This window comes from Camellia sinensis, chromosome 2 (assembly GCF_055761805.1).
Source record: "Camellia sinensis isolate YWXY chromosome 2, ASM5576180v1, whole genome shotgun sequence".
Classification (NCBI taxonomy): Eukaryota; Viridiplantae; Streptophyta; class Magnoliopsida; order Ericales; family Theaceae; genus Camellia; species Camellia sinensis.
This window is the reverse complement of record NC_138962.1, coordinates 199,857,662-199,869,024: the sequence shown is the minus strand read 5'-3', so window position 1 is coordinate 199,869,024 and position 11,363 is coordinate 199,857,662. Positions and strand designations below refer to the sequence as shown.

Genomic DNA, 11,363 nt, shown 5'->3' with positions numbered 1-11,363 from the left:
ATATCACCTACCCTACCCAATGGATAAGAAAAATAGGGGAAAACCCATGTATTTGGGTTGGGTCTCCATGGATACCCATAGGGTAGGTTATCCATTGCCATCCCTAGTGTATAATTGTTAATAGCTTTAATTGTTAATAACTTTAGTACTTTATTCTTTATGCTTTCGGTGGGCATCCAATGCATCATATTCTCTCTATAAAGAGAGTGCATTCTCTTTGTAATAAACACACACAATTACAGACAAACAATTCAGTGTCTCTCTCTCTCTCTCTCTATCCTCTCTCACTCTCTCAAACTATTATTTCACCAGCTTTGGAAAGGTTGACTATTTGTTTTTTAATGATTTAGTTCTTGTCCCTGGCTTAAACGAGTAACAATTCTATCAAAAGAGAAACGAGTCAACACAATCATGCTGTCTCAATGTGAACAGAGGATTGGCAAAGCCTAGAAGTGAGGCCGATGCATAGTAACCAGCAGTCAGCTAATGCCCTTGCACAGACTAAAATTCTTCAACAAATTGAAGCATCTCAAAACCAAATTAGACAGAAAAGTCTCCTCTAGAACTTTTGATCCTTGATCTTCAACAACGGATCCAATCCATTCACTAGGAGTTATTACGGACGGTTCTACTCTTCCACTACTTTCACTGGTTCTTTTTTCCAAAAAAGAAGCTGAATTGAGAAATAGATTATTGCTGAAAATGTTGCATTTTCGAAAGGTGCTTCGATTTATCTTTGATTCAAGTCTGTTTAGCCGGAGGCTAGTGCTGAGTGAGAGCCTGCATTAGTGGTGCATCCAGGACAAGAACTATCGTCCTTGTTCATTTATTCAAAGTTGTATTCTGGGACAGAGATGGAATGACAAGAATGATGAACTGTGTCCGGTCCCTGCCAAAGGACGACCAAACGTATTATGTACCCCTCTCTAAATATTATGTGCACACCACTTCTAATACCCACAAAAGGGAACCGAAAAAATTCTTTTTACTTTTCATGAGGAAAATTTACGAAGGTGAAAAAAATTCTTCTTATTTTTCTTATTGTACTTATGGATAGCTTCTACCTTATGAAAAAAATATATCATGAAGCATGCTTAATATTTAAAATGGTAGTCTCCTAAATTAAAACAGAGCCTTTCCTTTAAAAATTCAAGACTTAAAGCCTTCAAATTTATTATTTGGACCAAAGGTATAAAATCCACCCATTTTTTTTTTTAAGTTCCAAATTAGGAAAGAAAGATCTTTGAGACTTCAATAAGTGGATAATTTCTATAGCACTCAAAACAACAGAAAAATAAATGAAAAGAATATATCCATATGAGCTTCTGTAAGTACCTTCCGAACATATAGAGATTCTTCAGCTAATTGGAAGCCTTATAAGAGACCGATGCCTGGAATAATTTTTGGAAGTAGATTATATACAGGCCTTGCACTTGATTCGCCATTATTGGGAAGACATGTAAGCTCATTCTCTAGAGTGGAGTAAGCATCTGCAAATGCCTGCACCAAACAATGCGATTGAATGTAAGAAACATAGCATCAGTAAAATCATACCTATTAGGAATATTTGTTCATATAACCACAGATTAGGCCTTGTTTAGGGATTACATGTTTTCGTCAAAAAGCCAAAAAGGCACTATAAGTTGTCACGTCACTGTCTCTATTTTTCTGCACATCTTTTCGTAAAAAATAAAAAAGTTACTAAAATAATTTGTTTCCAATTCTGCCGACAAATCAAACAGTAATTACCTCTTAGCGGTAGTTGAATGTTCATAACTGGAGTACCACACACCTTGCAGAAACTTAGATTAGGTTAGGCAGATATGGTTAAAAATCAGAGGTCACACGTCCTTGTGAATTAGGGGATTTTTTACAATGACAAATTCATGAAATCAACAAAATTTACACAACGCTTCATTCATTTGAGTTTACTAATCAGCGAATGGATTAGCAGATTTATAAAACCACAAAAGGAAACATGCAAAAGAATTAAGATATGAAACTCGGAAATATGCTAAACTTTTGTCTTCGAAACCTTCGGATTTTGTCCACAGTGAAGCTGATATTTTTTTGAAAAGGTAAATGATTCTATTGAAGTCACCAAAAGGGGCACAACATGTGTAATAATAATAATAATAATACTTGTAGGAAAGACATAGTGGGAAAAATGAAATCTACGAAATGGCAATATTTCTATGGAGAGTATGGCTGATGACCTTGATACATTGGTGTATTCGGGAGCAATTCCGGGCCACATTATTAGTTGGAAAAAGTGGATCATCAATGTAGATTGGATCGATGCTACAAGATTCAATAGATGATCATCAAGAGTAGATAGAAAAAATAAATAAATAAATAAGAGAGCAGCAATAAAACACAAATCTCGATAAGTAAAGAAACCATTTTCTTCCCCTTACTTGAATACACATTTGGCGAGGATCAAACACATTCCTGGGTTGAACAGTCATCATGGTTAACAAACAAAGATGATAAAAACTGGAGCACATGCATCAAACAGAAAAATTACAATAAAAAATAGAGCCCGAGGCTAAAATATAAATAAGATTTTTTTTTTTTTTTTTAAAAAACCATCTAAGATATAGCATTTAGTCTTACCCAAAAAAGTAGAAAAAAAATCCATCAAAAGGCTTCCGAAGTTCTACAAAAATAAATAAATGACCGAGAAAATTAATTAATTAAAATTTTTATATAATTAAATGATCATAAATATTTTAAGATAACACAAAAATTTAGGAATAAAGATATATGTATTTTTTTTGGATACATAAGGTATCCTGAATCAACTTATGCGTATGAGTTTAAATCTTTTATAGCCTGAATGAGCATTCCAAAATAAATTTATTTCCTGCTGTCGGTGGCCGAAGAAACTGCATTGCCAAAAATAATAGGGTGTTATGATAAAGTAAAATAAAACATGATCCTTTTTTCTTTTTCATATTCCTAAAATGCTGTCGTTTTAATAGTCTATATAGTGTATTACAAGTATGTAATACAGGAATTGGGCTTTGGGCGAGCTTTCGCATCTCAACTTTGTGAAGAGGTAATCATTCAAAACCCACCTCCCCATTGATTCATGATTGAACCTTCCACCCATTCACGGCGAAGGACCAGTGAGTCTCCGAGTGCGGTTCCAAGGACCTTTTCCAGCATCGATTCGATTCTTTCAAAAATCAAGTCACTGGTTTGCCAAGGTGAGAGAGCTCCGGTAGCGTCTTCGCAGCTGTGAGAGCTTTGTTTGCTGGTCCTGAGTCGCCTTCCACCTGTTCGACAAAATACCACAGTGAAAACGCTGCTACTGAGCTGTCATAAGATGATTAAGGGGGGAGAGAGAGAGAGAGGGGGGGATAACAAGTTATCATTGAAGAAGGGCAAACTAGCCAATAGCAGATTAGCGTGCAAATCAACCAGGTATCTTTGAAGTAGTTTGATAATTAGTTGGATGCTCAACTATCTACCGATGAGATGCCTACTGTACTCCCTTGTTGGTCTACATGCATCTGAGGACTCACCAAATCTCTTTTGTCTGAAGTTTTTGTAGGATCATGGCAAGGGCTCTCAGATGAAAACAAGAGACGATTAAGGGATGTAGAATCAGAGGATAGCTCAATCGAGTGTGATTGTGTCGATCTATGGTTGTGTGGAAATCTTGGTACACCACAAATGCGATTGACTGTGGAAATACAAGCCTCAACTAAGCAATCATCAAAGCAGCGTCAAACATCAAATGCATGGAACACACCAAAGTGTTAACTGATCTTGAGCACTGCCAAAAATTGAAAAAAAAAAAAAAAAAAAAAAATTGGGAAGTAAATTAATAATTATTTTTTGATTTTTTTGACCTTTTAAAATATATATATATATATATATATAAAATAAAAAATAACCGATGTGCTTGATTTTAATTTTTTGAATTTAATTTTTCAAAAATTGATTTTTTTATTTTTCGTTTTTTTTTTTATTTTTAATGAATATTTTTAAAATTTTAAGTAATTTTTTTTTTATTTTTGTAGATGTACCTTACTTAGATATACATTACTTAGATGTATCTAAATAATAAATATTTTTAAAAATTAATAAATATACAAAAATATAAAAAATGTATTAAATTTTTATATTTTTTTATATTTTTGGTATTTAGTAAATTTTTTAAAGATTTTTTTTTTTATAAATATTATACTTTTTAAGTGTATTTATGTTAGGTGTGTCTAAAAATTACAAAAAAAATTATTTAAAATATTAAAAAAATTCAATAAAAATAAAAAAATACGAAAAACAAAAATGTAAAAATTTTTAAAAAATAAATTCTGAAAATAAAAATCAAACTGAGTGAATATAACTCAAAAAAAAAAAATTAAAAAACTTTTAACCATGTTATCAAAAGAAATCTGAGGATCTAGAATCAACTTTAATAATCTTGACTTTTGAGTCCTAGCGCTTTTCTTTTCTTTTCTTTTTTCTTTTTGCCATTCTCCAGTGGAAATTGACACCTCTGTTTTGTTTCCTAATCAGTCCTCAAAATTAGTGATTTATAAGAAAAGATAATTATAATTATGCTTAGATAATGTACTATAAGGAAAGATAATTATAATTATGGTTGCAACAAGTCCATTAGGAAGGTTCTGAAGTGGGTTGGTTTTTTTCCATGAACCCTCTAACGATCAAGTTAGGTGGTATCAAATAATAGTTTAGAGAGAAAAAGAGAGAAGAGAGCTTTTTTCCTACCAAAAACGTTTTTCAAAGGCTTCCTTATATTGCTCATTAATCATTTCCTTATCCATTCATGCTGTCTTATTGGCCGAAAGCCTACCATTTGCTTGCCGTCGACCATGGTGGTTTTCCCACGTCTCAAAGCGAGAGGTCTTGTTACATTTAACACTTTGACAGTCTCATTTAATGTTTGGCACATGGGCTCAATAACTCTCCAAAATCTTTATCTACCACGTAGCCAACTTCCTACCTAACATATGTCTAGTTGATACCTGGGCTTGACCATTGTGAGTTCTTTACTGGGCTTAGTGTTGGGCCTGTCTTGCTGGGCTTCAGGCGAGTGACTGCTTGGTAACCCAAGACAGCCCCTTATGGGCCATGCCTATCAATAGTTCCCCATTCTTGAGCGCAACTTTAATCCAGCGAAGAGAATAGTAAAGGTGGAAGCAAGCCCCCAAGTTGTAGGTGAAGGAGCCAACCGACTATGCAAGACTATCGAGCAAAAGCATCCGACCGGTAAAGGGGCTGACGTAGGGCATCTGACCGGCAAGGTGGCCAACCGTCACTACGACCGACCGACCGAGGGTGTCCGACCGAGTAACAACGTCGACCGGGAGGCGAAGGGTTAAATGTTCCGGCAAGGCGTAGGGCTCGAGGAGCAGGGCTCGAGGAACAAGAACGCACGAGACAACATGACGGGAGGCAGGCAGTAGAACAACTCCGTTCGTCCACGTAGAGGAATCGAGGCCGCTGGTGTCGATTTGGAATGATTATGACCTCTTGAATTTCAAAACTCAACAGTTAATCTTTGAAAATATTATATTATTATAGTTTATCCTTTTTGTTAGGATTTTATTAGGAATTTGTAGAAAATCAAATTATGTACAAAATATATGAAACACTTATTAAATGTTTAAAACATTAATGTCATTATCTGGTTATTATGTTTGCATTTTGCCACTCAGATAAGCAAGGCAAAGTGCAAATGAAATGATAAGAGTTGTATTATTATCTTAAAACAATTAATAACGAGTATTATTATCTTAAAAATTTAATAAATACATCATGTGTTTTAATGAAATGTTTAAAACCTTAGCAGGGACAACAACCCTCTAGCCCCTATTTGTGTCTTTATTTTTACTTTTTTATAAATACATTTTTTTTACTGAAATCCATTTTCTTTGATGTACATTTTCCCCCTCAATCATATTTGACATCAAAGTTGATTTTTACAATAAATTGACACTTTCTCTTTCTCTTTCTTTTTCTTTTTGTGATAATAGCGCAAGAGAGCAAAATCTTATTTCTTGCAAGGCATTCCATATCATTTTTATCCTTCTCGTCTCCACTCTGAATAGTCTTCTCCAAGTGAAGTACCAAAGCAAGAATTGTTCTCCATTCGATGATGCTCACTTCATAATTACTGTAGCCTTCATCGTCGTTGTGCTTCTCTATGTCGTAGCATTAGCAGTTGAGATAACTCAATTCACAAGCTATCGCAAAAGTTCTTCGACATACGGGTCTCTTCTTCGGAGATCTTGCCTCAATTTTATTGTTACTAATTCTCGTTCCAATTTTTGGGTGGTCTCTTTTAATCTTATGGGGTATTATCTTTGTAAGGGTATTGCATAACTCAATTACTGAATTGGCTTACAAAATGTTGTTTAATGTGTTACAAATGCTCATGAATCATAACTCGAGAGAGCAACGATATAGGTTGCATGTGTAATGGTAATTGTTATATTACAAATTATATTAATAATTTGTTTCTATAATTTAAATTTTGTGTCATTTTGATTTCCAAATGTTTAAGTTATGTTAATTTAGTACCTAATATATAAAAAAATGTTTTAATTTAATCCCCAATGTTTGCATCTATTAATTGCATTAGTGTGAGGACATTTTTGACAATTTGTTGTACTCAGTCAATTCGACACACCAAGTTTAAAATTTTGTTCCATTACCCACTAAAGTAAGGATTACATACCTATATTTTTTTTTAAGCTTAAATAAATCATCTTATAAGCACTAAAAATCTAAACCAAAATGGCACAATGTATCACAACGAACAATAAAATATAAATGCAAGAGATAAACGTAAAACCACAAAAGTCTAAATCAAATGGCGACAATGATTAGGCACACTCAACCTAATTTTGTCTAAACTTTGACCTATATTTGGAACGTGAATCGTTTGACAACGAGATAAAAAATGTGGTACAACATATTTTCTAACCTGCAGTATGATAGGAATGGATTTCTTTAGATCACATTATTAAAATTTAAGTATTTTTAGAATAATTTTTTGTTAACAGCTACACATCTAATGAAATGTTACTTTCCTTTTTTTAAATTAATCGTTTTACAACATATTTTTATAAACTTTATGACTCATTTTTTTTTTTTTTACGTTTTGTTATACCAAGAACTTCTAACTTGTTACATTTGATTTGTTTTCATTCTAAAGCAACTTTTAAGGTTTTATATTAAAAATATTTTTTAAATCTATTTTTGAATCATTAAATGTATCATTTTGAAAAGAAACATGCATTCCAAAATATAAATCACTAAACTATTAATATTTTTTGATAACATTAATTCCGACCAAACCAAACCGCATATATCCTTATTAATGTATTCAAATAATGTACGAGCACCTAACCACTTAGGTGCCGTTTATGATAAATAAGAAACATATTTTTGTTTCTATTAACACAAATGTTTTCAAAATATACAAAAACAAACTTATCAAATTTATTGGCACCATTGAATGTTAAATTCATGCTCAAAAGGATCTATGAAAAAAATTATAGCATTTTTTATTTAAACCCCACCCATTTGATATTTTAAATCCGGGTTTCATTGTCTCATGCAGTTGTTCATATTAGGTTTTCCCTCATCTCTCTTTGAGTTTGGATTTTGAGATATGTTGGTCGTGTTTGGAACAGGTTGGTCGCTTATTTTTCGAGTTGTTGTTGCCTAGATTTTTGTTCCTACGCTTGAGCGTCACTACTTGCGCTCAAGCGGTCTTTGTGAACTCTCAGTACTTTTGCAGGCCTGCAAAACTATTAGGAAGTGGTGTTCTATGCTCTAGCGAAGTTTTTTACACTCGAGCAGTCTTGGCTCGAGTGACCCTTATTGCGCTCGAGCGTTGGTCTTCTGTTTATCAAACTACTGGGAGTTTGTATTTCACGCTCGAGCGACAACTTTTTGCGCTCGAGCGGTCACATCTTTTGTGTCTGTACACTCGAGCGTCACTTTTTATACTCGAGCAGTCTGCGCGTATATCAATCCGTAAAAGTCACTTTTTATATCACTTTTTCATCTCTCTCTCTCTCTCTCTCTGAACATTTCAAAAATCCGAGATCTAGACACACTCTCTCTCTAAAACTTACCTTCTCTCTAAAAAAACACCAAGCTCTAGTGATTTCTTCACCCTACTCCTTTTGTTAAAAAGGCAGAACACTCTGTGAGCTCTCTTTTCATCCGAACAAAAGTGAATTTCGGCTTCTTTGAGGTTTTTCCACTCTCTCCTTAGTCTTCTAGCTTTGAGATAGGGATTCTCCACACTCTTTTATGATTTTTAACTTAGCTATTTATTTTTATAAAACAATCTTTTGATTTTGAAAGATTTTGGACAAACTTAGGGTTTTGGTTTAAAATCAAAAGAGGGGTTTTTAAATGGTTGTATTGAAAATGGTTGTGGGAGTGGAAAAGAGGTTGAGTTGTGGTGAAATTATTGATTTAGATACTCGAAATATGTTTTGGAATGAAATGGGGCTTTGCCCTAAATGTCTCAAATGTTTATTTTGTATAAATAAATGGAACTGATGTTAAAAATGTGAAATTGGATGGATATTGATATGGATGGTGGAGTCAGATATGAATTATCACTCACCTATTAAAATTTGAAAAGTTTATCTTTAAGGAATATAAATTATCTGTTTAGAAATATCTGTTTTGGGCTATTGATGGAGGATAGTTATGATTATTATAGAAATCGCATGTGAATTAAGAGAATTGAAACTATTTTCTTATTCATTTGCATCGATTATTATTTCACATTTGTACATTGCACATGTATATTGTTTGGAGAATGTGAGCGAATCTGGGAAGCAATTGTTGTTACATCAAATAAGTTGGCCTGTGTGTTGATGGTGAAAGTTCCAAAAATCGCGCATATACATAAGGGTCGATCCCGTAGACGAAATTTCTGTGAAATGGCAATAGTAGTGCTTGTATAGTTTACGTTTACATGGGTCACAGTTTACGGCTTTCTCTGAACGAAATTTCCGGGAAAGGTGGTACTGTTTTGAAAGTCCCAAAGTTTGATTCACTGCCCCAGTTTTCATTGTTAAGGAAATGACTTATGAAGCATGATATTTATTTAACATTACATGGTTTTGGAAAAAAAGTGTAACATGTTTTGGCATGAGTATTGCATATGCATTCACCTTATAGTTTCATTAAAATCCATATACTGTACTGAATTATCTCTAATGGACTTTGGCTCACCCTATGTGGGAAAAACATTTCATGTGCTGATGATATGGCTCCGCCAAAGCAATAGCTTGAGAGGACTTAGAGCGAGAGCTTCTTTTATGTATTTACTGTATTTACTTTTGTACAAGCCAAGGGCTTTAACTGTATTGGACTTCAGTCCACTTTTGTTGCAACCAAGTATCATCTTGGAAAGATGTAAGCCTTTAAAGCATTTTTTATTCGTCTAACTTTTAACTTGTCTTTCTATTATATTACTCTTTTATAAAGCTTAATTGTAAATCTATGAAAGATAACCACTTTAACATTGTCATCACTTTTGACATTAAGTATGGGTTATAGTAATTTTTTTGGGGCGTTACAACTTGGTATCAGAACGTACTGGGTTTGAATACTTTGGGTACGTAGGAAGTGGTTCTTACCACAGTGGGCTTATCTTACTTGATAGAGAAGTTTGTATATTGGTAATGCTATGTGATAACATGCTTATGTGATTGTATGTGTAACACCCGCCTCCTTAATTAACTGTTACTTCTGTGGCTTACCTTAATTATGTGTTTACAAGTGACTTATATGCTTATATGTGTGTTAATTATGTGCCATGTGCTGAATTATATTTTGATTGACAGATAAGTTAGAATGTGAAAAAGACCTGTCTGAATCGTTAAACTATAAGGTTGAAATTAAATTGTTGGAATAGGCAATTAGAGCCTGATTTACTGTAGTATGGATAAATTTGGTGTTCTTTGGGGGTGGTAGGAGATGAGAATAGAATTCATTAGGTGCATTTGATTTACTAGGCAAATTTAGGAGCAATTACCAATTAATAGTGATTAGGCACCTTATTAGTTTAAGATAACAAATAAAAGGGAGATATAGAGGGAGATATTTTGTAGAGACTTGAGAGAGAGTTCTAGAGAGAAAGGGAAGAAAGCCCTAGAGCAAAGAAAGAAGATAGATAGGAGTGGATTTGCTCAAATCAACCACATAAGGTAAGAATTCTCCCTTGATCTCCTAAATTGAACTATCACACTCATAAACCTATAGAGTTTGAGACAAATTCATGATAGAGTAATTAATGGAAGGTTTAGGGTTAAGCCTCAACTTGAACACAAATTGAAGAAATGAAAGAATTGAACTCATGATAATGACATACATGGTATTTGCATGAGTTTTGAGATTTGAAGAGGAGAAACTTCATGGATTTTGAGTTTGAAACCTACCACTTGAATGGTTTTTGTCACAACCTAAACACGCCCCTATAGGTCTAGCGCCGTAACCAATCAGTAATCCTAGGATAACCAAAGGTCTCTGAACAAATTCAACAAAATACGAGGGCTAGCGAAAGCAAATACAAACATACAATGTCCATAGAGCTGTGTAGACATACATGAGACTAAAAAATTTTAAACTTAATTTACATAATTAAGACGTCATACCTAAGTCACCATCTATACATACAGTCAACAAAAGACCTGTTCAAACTTAACAAAAGAAATACAAAAGATCTTTAACATGGTTCACAAAAACTTGACCACGTCATAGTTTGGGAACCTCCTCGGGAGGCACTACGGTTGGCTGACCAAAACAACTCTCCAGGCAGCAGCTTAGGCCTGGTCACACGTCTGTTCACCTATATATATAAATAATACAGTGAGCTGGAATCCAGTGAATAATAACAGCGTAAAGGTTTTAATGAATGATGTCCATAACCAATTCAGAAATCAGAATTCAGATCAGAAACAGATTCATATTCATAATTATGCTCATACTCATTTCCAAAGTTCACATATTTAAATAATCATACGTGGTACATCTGTCAGAGCTAACAAATCCGATGACCCATATTTGGGACGACCATAAAAGCATATTGATGACTGGTGTGCACAAAGACATTTCCGATGACCCATAAAGGGATGGCCATAAAGGCATGGCCATAAAGGCATACTAATGACCCGTAAATGGACGCATATTATATGATGCTAAGAATGCCACAAATATATTTCAAAGAATTGGACCATCATCCATTTAATCTCAAAATAGTATTCCAGGAAACTGTTCATATCATATCATAATGTTCAAAGAATATTTAACATAGCTTTACAGAGCTATTACTCACAAATAGCTCCGATAAC

The 11,363-nt window shown here is 33.8% G+C and overlaps 1 long non-coding RNA gene across 6 annotated transcripts; it reads right to left on the bottom strand.

Moving 5' to 3' along the window:
• Window positions 1-313: 313 nt before the first annotated feature.
• LOC145820547 (uncharacterized) lies at window positions 314-3,779 on the bottom strand. 6 transcript variants are annotated; one of them, XR_014362321.1, is made up of 3 exons: window positions 3,531-3,779; window positions 1,336-3,281; window positions 314-889 (listed from the first exon to the last, which is right to left on the bottom strand). It is a non-coding gene; the product is annotated as an uncharacterized LOC145820547 (long non-coding RNA). The 6 variants fall into 6 exon arrangements; XR_014362323.1 differs by lacking the exon at window positions 3,531-3,779 and adding an exon at window positions 3,371-3,513; XR_014362325.1 differs by lacking the exon at window positions 3,531-3,779 and having other exon boundaries at window positions 1,336-1,500; window positions 1,609-3,362.
• Window positions 3,780-11,363: the final 7,584 nt, after the last annotated feature.